The following is a 7462-nucleotide window of genomic DNA, read 5'->3' on the forward strand; positions in this document are numbered from 1 at the left end:
CTCATCATTGATGTTTCTATCTCTCTCTCTCTTTCTCCCTTCCTCTCTGAGATCAATAAAAATATATTAAAAAACAGAAAGAAATAACTTAAACTTTTCAGAATTCTCAGCAAAAAAAAATTGAAAGAATTACACAAGGATTTATTTGAAGGCCTGCTATTCCTCAAGTATTTGTAAGACAATTATAAATTATATTTATTTATGAGTTTATAATCCTATATAATAGAGGGAATATGCTCATTGACTGTCACACCATCACAAGTATGGCAGTGCCCACAACCAATAAGGAGGGAATATCCTATTTGACTGCCACGCCCTCAAAAATGGTGGCACCCACAGCCAAGAAGGAGGGAATATGCTAATTGACTGCTATGCTCTCAAATATGGCGGCACCCACAGCCACAAGATGGCAGTGCCCAGTCCCCTCAGCATACCTGCCTCTGGTTTCCCTCAGTCCCCTCAGTCCCCCAGCCACCCAGGGCCACCTGAGGCTCAGGTAACCAGCGCTGGCTGAGGCTTATGCTGCCAGCAGTGGCAGCAGCAGAGGTGTGATGGGGGCTTCGCCATCCCCTGATTGTAGGTCACCTCCCACCCCTGAGGGCTCCCGGACTGTGAGAGGGGGCATGCCGGGCTGAGGGACCCCCCTTCAGTGCATGAATTTTCATGCAATGGGCCTCTAGTTCTAAAATAAAGAAGGAATTTAAATCACATATTCTCTACAATTTCTCCCAGCAATAAAATTCTGCAATTCTGTAAGTTGTATAAGGCTCCAGCCCATCTGTAGCATTTAATATCTGTGATGCATTTTCAATTTTATAATCATATAGACAAGATATAGATAGGAAAAACTTTTCAATTGTAGAGGAAAAGTGGTAATGAGGTCTGAATTATTATATACATCCATATGAGCCTTGTTATATAAGTGTTCATATATCATCTGCTTATATTTATATTTAGGCCCATGGATCAAATTGGGCCTATGGTGTGTATTTTTACAACGTATAATGATTTTTACACATTTGAAGGGCTGTAAGAGAAGAGACAACTTCAGCTTAACCACAAATTGTCTTCTATAGGACAATAAAATATAGAACACTTGCATTAATTTACCATTAACTCAGATTTTTTTTTTTTTTTTAAGATAGAGCTGGGGTTGAAACCAGGTGGTCTGACTTTATGCCCTGAACTCTTTTTTTTTTTCAATATGTTTTATTGATTTTCTACAGAGAGGAAGGGAGAGGGATAGAGAGTTATAAACATCGATGAGAGAGAAACACCGATCAGCCGCCTCCTGCATGTTCCACACTGGGGATGTGCCCGCAACCAAGGTACATGCCCTTCACCAGAATTGAACCTGTGACCCTTGAGTCTGCAGGCCGACGCTCTATCCACTGAGCCAAACTGTTTCTGGCAACTCAGAATTTTTTGATAATATGCCAGTAATCTAAATTAGATGAATATTTATACATTAAATGTTTAATCAGATGAGTTATGTAAAAGTATTATTAAGAACATATTAAGTTACTGAGAGAGAAGACTGGTGTTAAGGATTTCAATGTAGGAATTGTTATACCAATTGTATATAAAGGCTATTATGCAAATAGACCGAATGGAGGAACAATCAGAAAAACCAAACATCTGGTTGCTAGGACGTGCGCTGACCACCAGGGGGTATGTGCTGAATATGGCGGTGTTGGCCGAGGTGGGCTGGTGGAATAGGGGAGTGGGAGGGCGCCAGACCAAGGCAGGTGCCAGTTGCTGTGGTTACTGAGAATTATTAGCTCTCGCACACAGCAGTTCCACCTGGTACTTGCATCTGCTGCCAGCACCTGCCCCATTTGTACCCCCTGGTGGCCCAAGCCCCAGTTGCTCCATGCTGTTAGTGGGGCCAGTGCTGTCATTGCATGGGAGTGATGGCAGCAGGAGCGGGGTTGCTGGCAGATGGGGCTGGGGGCTGCGGCGGGACAGGACTGGCGGGGGCGCAGAGGATGGGCCATGACCCAGCCCTGTTACTACCAAAGCCTTGCAGCCCACAGTTCCTTTCAAGGTGCTCAAATTTGTGCATCAGGCCCCTAGAATTAAAAATAAATGTTTGAAATGATGGTTAAGCCCTAGCTGGTTAGGCTCAGTGGGTAGAGCATTGGTCTTTGGACTGAAGGGTTGCACTTTTGATTTTTAGTCAAGGGCACATGCACGCCCAGGTTACAGGTTTGATTCCCAGTAGGGGGCATGGAGGAAGCAGCCAATCAATGATTTTCTGTCACCATTAATGTTTCTATCTCTCTCTCCCTCTCCCTTCCTCTATGAAATCAATAAAATATATTTAAAAACTAGGATTAACACTGTTCCTACTGAATTCGTGACCTTTATAAAAATGTATTTTTTCTACAACTGATCACATATGTATTTTACATAGAAAAAATGTATTTTTCTACAAATGATTACATATTTTTTAAAATTACATGATAATTTATGTATAGTTCTTACCTGCATGTTATAGGATACCAGCAATCCTTCCCAGTGTATCTCCAATCTCCTCTCCCAAGCTTACCTATAGTAAAAGGCTTTCTTTGGTTCTACAGTTTAAAGAAGAAAATTCAACTGCAGTCAGCACCATTACCTGAATATTGTGAGACAGTCGGGTTACATTGCCTTTACGAAGAATGGAATGATGTATAAGTTAACTGCATCCAGCTCAGCCAGAGGTGAACCTGAGGAGGAGTTGTAAAGGATTAAAGAAGATAGACAAGAGAATACAGTTGGGACCAGGTGGATCACTGCCTGGATGAGGAAACAGTGACACAGCCTGTAAGCCAAAGCTTCATTTTTAGTCAGATCACACAAAGCAAGACAAGGGGTGTGGTCAACATGTTTACAATGTTCTTTCGGTTTCAAATCTATTTGTTACTCAAGCCTTGTTTTGGCAGCACTTGTTGCACCTCCCACAGCCCATTAGCTACCTAGGAACAAGGGGGGACTATAAGGTCAAGCTTAATTGTGCTAGGAGAGCTCTGCCCTTCAAGCTGGGACTTGAATGTGGCTCTGCCACAGGTCATTCTGAAACTTGACCCTATAGCCGCACCCTACATATAAGAAAGAGCAGCAGAGCCCTATCTGGTTTGGCTCAGTGGATAGAGTATCTGCCTGCGGACTGAAAGGTCCCAGGTTCAATTCCAGTCAAGGGCACATGCCCAGGTTTCAGGCTCAATCCCCAGTAGGGGGCTTCCAAGAGGCAGCTGATTAATGATTCTCTCTCATTGATGTTTCTCTGTCTCTCTGTCTCTCTCCCTTCCTCTCTGAAACCAATAAAAATATATTGAAAAAGCAAGCAAGCAAGCAGAGGTCATAGTCACAAATACATTAGAGGTTGACACTTGGCTCTTTCTATATTTTACTTTCCTTTTGAAAAATTCCTTTTTGGTGATATGTACCCTGTGTTTTCCATGAACACTAATATTATAATCCTACCTCTCTTATAGATTTGGCATGTAAAAGTGTATTGGGGCTAAATCTATAGTATGCTGGGAAGGTGAGGGAGACTTGGGATATAATATTAACTAACAAAACACAAAATTTAAGATAATATAGGGCTATTGCTGGCTGGGTTGCTCAGTTGGTTAGAGTGTTGTCCCAATGTGCTAAGGTTGTAGGTTCGTTAACCAATGAATGCATAAATCAGTGGAACAAAAGTTTTCTCAATCTTTCTCTCTTTCTTCTCTCTCTCTTCCTTCGCTCTCTCAAAATTCAATTTTTAAAAATAGGTAAAGAAAAAGGTATTCAGAATTGAATATAATTCTTGTTGGGCCCTATTCTTTGTGTGTTGGTTGTTGTTTTATCTTATTAGGGACAAAGAGAAGATATTCACTGAACTATGTAATTTTATTTTGGTCAATTTATGAAGTCTTTTGTGGTTTTTCATTTAACATGAAAGATTTCTTATAACATTTCCATAAAAATCATTAGGATAATACTGTAAATTTGGAGTGAGATGGGAAATGTTGTTACCTGGTCAGTATTGATTGTTTATTTTCATAAATCATGACTCCATTAACTAAATGTTATCTTCCTAATACTAGCAATTTTAGACCTAAATTACCTAAATGATTGACTCAATGTTGCTAAGGACCCTTAGAATACATTGGCTTAATTTATGTCAGAGGGATTCAGTGTGAGGGCTAAAGTTCCGCCCTGAAGGCAGCACAAGTCCAAGACTGGATGCCACCCAGACTGACTCTCCAGCCCAGTGTTAAGGGGATGGATCTCATGATGTCAAAGGCCCACCCAGACGTGATGTAACTTCCTGTAACTCAAGTATATAATAAAGCAGCTTTCGGAGCTGGCGCTCTCTCTCTGTGTGCACTGCCCCTCCAGAGGGCAGGCACCACACCCAGCCCAAGCTTTTCATCTATTTTATGTCTGTCTTCCATTATTTCTTTAATCCCGAAAGGGCCTCCTAGTTTGCACGAACCGGTTCAAGTGTCCTTCTGCGGGCAGGCGGCGCGGGAAGAAGACCACGGCCCCAGCACCGCTGGGTATACAATGTTTCAGTTTAGCTTGCCATTGTACACTCAGTCTTTAACTTCAAGATGAATATAAGTTTTTGTAAATTTAGCTGGCATTACTAAATTATTTTCTTAATGATTTTTATCCAATTAGAGACTTAATCTGAAATAACTTTGTTCCCTTCCTGGGCAAGTCATTGCTGGTTTATGCTTAAAATTCTCAAGAATCGCCAAAACCGGTTTGGCTCAGTGGATAGAGCGTCGGCCTGCGGACTGAGGGGTCCCAGGTTCGATTCCGGTCAAGGGCATGTACCTGGGTTGTGGGCACATCCCCAGTGGGAGATGTGCAGGAGGCAGCTGATCGATGTTTCTTTCTCATCGATGTTTCTAACTCTCTATCTCTCTCCCTTCCTCTCTGTAAAAAATCAATAAAATATATTTAAAAAAAAAAAAAGAATATAGGATAGGTCAGAGAGTTGTTGGCTGGCTTACCAAAACTCATTGGAAAATGCAACCAGACTTTGTCAAAAATAAAATAAGGTGGCAGAGAATCATGCACTCTTTGAATGGACTGGAATGAAAGCAAATTTCAAGAGCTTGCTTTCAATGGCATTTGTGGCTATGAGTTGGTTTATTACTTTAACATCAGTGGTTCATAAATAAATAGTATAAGAGTAAACAAATAACAAAAATTATGTTTTCTTATTCATTTATTTCCCAGATAAACAGGCCACTTGATCTTTGAGTTTGTTCGCTGTTTTCAGTTGATTTTTTTAAGTCTCTGCCTTAAATGGTTTTGTTAAGTGCAAGCATGTCAAACTTGCAGCCAGCAGGCGGCACATGCCTCATTCCCGCCAGCCACGAGTTTGACATGCTTGCTCTAGGGGAGTGATCTTTCTTGCTGTTTTATGGCTAGCCAGCATTCCCATGGACATAGACAGCATTAATTAGTCAGAACAATAATACTTATACTATGATGTGGATTTTCCCAGCCAACAAGAAAGGATTTGGAATTTTCAGTTATCTGGAGCTTGAGCTTGAGTTTCTGATTTTTCTTCTCATCATTTTTTCCTTGTAGATAGAATCCTAGAAAATAATTTCATTTTTTAATTAACTAACCTTACCTAGGGCTCTTCAAGTTCTTCGTCTCTGTTGGTTTATGGATCAACTCCCTGGGGTGGTTGGAAATACGCAGATTTTATCCTGACAGCCCCAAGCTGTGAATTAATTGTGGGGTCCCGGTGAGAGATGTTCCTTTATAAAGATAATAAATAGCCTGGCTGCATCAACCTATGAATGATCAGATCATGGTTTGATTTCCCATCAGGGCACATGCCCAGGTTGTAGGCTCGATCCCCAGTGTGGGGTGTGCAGGAGGCAGCTAGTCAATGATTCTCTCTCATCATTGATGTGTCTATCTCTCTCTCCTTCTCCCTTCCTTTTTGAAATCAACAAAAAATATTTTTTAAAAGGTGATAATTCTTTTATTCTCTAAAGATTAAGGAAAGTTATTTATGTATATGTTATTTTCAGTTAGCTTTATATTAATCAAGAGACCTGAGCAGATTTCTCAACCCGCTAATCACTGAAGTTCAAAACCATTCCTGAAGGGTACTTGGAGTCTGTATTTGTTTTATAGGTCTAGTGTAACCAAGAACCACAAACTTAGCTTAAACAACATAATATTATTCTCTCACAGTTTGGGTGTATGGAAGTCCAAAATTGAAATGTTATGGTCCAATACTTATGTCCCCCCCAACCCAAATTCATATGTTGAAACCCAAGGACCAATGCAATAGTATTATTTCATTTGGCAAGTAATTAGGGTTAGATGAGATCATGAGGGTGAAGCCCTCATGAATGGGAATAGTGCCCCTGTAAGGGTCATGAGGAGTTTGTTTCCTCTCTGTCTATTGTCCATGTGAGGATGCCATGAGATATCAGCCATGTACTATAGGCAACCGATATACTTCTCTCTCATATTGATCTTTCTCTCTTTCTCCCCCTCTCCCTACCCTCTTGTCTCTCTTTAAAATCAATACACATATCTTTGGGTGAGAATTTTTAAAAAATCAAAGATGGATATTGAGAATTTCAAGGAAATGGCAACATTTTTGAACTGTAAAGTGTGTCCCACTCCACACCACTCTAACTGGTGTATTTTGTAGGTCAGCTATTTTCCAGGAAGCAGTATGGCCATGGGAGGAAGACTCTCAGATTTCAGCTTTGAAGAGGAGCTCAGATTGCCAGACTGGACTAGCTCTTCTGAATTTCCTGAGAATGAAGTATGGTAGCAACCATCTCAGGTAGAAACTGTAGTTTAACTCTAACCCTGCTGTTTGGCTTAACAATAGAAAAGTTATTTTGATTTTCTGAATTATATAAATCATCCCATTCGATTGAATGCCTTATTGATTGTAATGTGAATATCCCATTGATTGTGATCTTACTGGTTTTAGGAAGCATATTTTTCTCGTCCCCAATACCAGGACAGCGCAATTACTCTAAATTGCCTCAATGGCTCTAGATAATGTGTTCCTGGTAACTCAATGGTCCCAAGACCCGAGGGCTCTAGGTAATGTGTTCCTGTTAACTCAGTGGTCCCAAGACCCGAGGGCTCTAGATGATGTGTTTCTGTCAACGCAGTGATCCTGAGACCCAAAACTATAATTAACATGCTTAATTCTGCTTCTGTAAACTGCTTTTTTGCGAACCAGGTTCGTCATTCCAAACCCTGGGATGTAATCAGTACCTTTGTGATTTTTGCCTCTATAAATCTGGTGTTGCGGCCATCTTATCACTTCAAGATTTGGGAGAGCGAAATGCCCCCTCAGAGTCACGGATTGCAATAAATGTGACTCTTTAATTCAACTTTTTGAGGTGTCCTTCTGTGATTCGCGGGGTAAATTATAACAAGATGCCAGGCCCTGTGGCTTTCTTGGAAAACTCTTCAATACTCC

The 7462-nt window shown here is 40.8% G+C and overlaps 1 long non-coding RNA gene across 1 annotated transcript; it reads left to right on the forward strand.

Moving 5' to 3' along the window:
* The first annotated feature begins 6507 nt into the window (after positions 1-6507).
* Positions 6508-7371, forward strand: LOC132218439 (uncharacterized). Its single transcript, XR_009449190.1, has 2 exons — positions 6508-7077; positions 7126-7371. It is a non-coding gene; the product is annotated as an uncharacterized LOC132218439 (long non-coding RNA).
* The last annotated feature ends 91 nt before the right edge of the window (positions 7372-7462 follow it).

The sequence above is a fragment of the Myotis daubentonii genome, chromosome 16 (genome assembly GCF_963259705.1).
Source record: "Myotis daubentonii chromosome 16, mMyoDau2.1, whole genome shotgun sequence".
In the NCBI taxonomy this organism is placed as follows: domain Eukaryota; kingdom Metazoa; phylum Chordata; class Mammalia; order Chiroptera; family Vespertilionidae; genus Myotis; species Myotis daubentonii.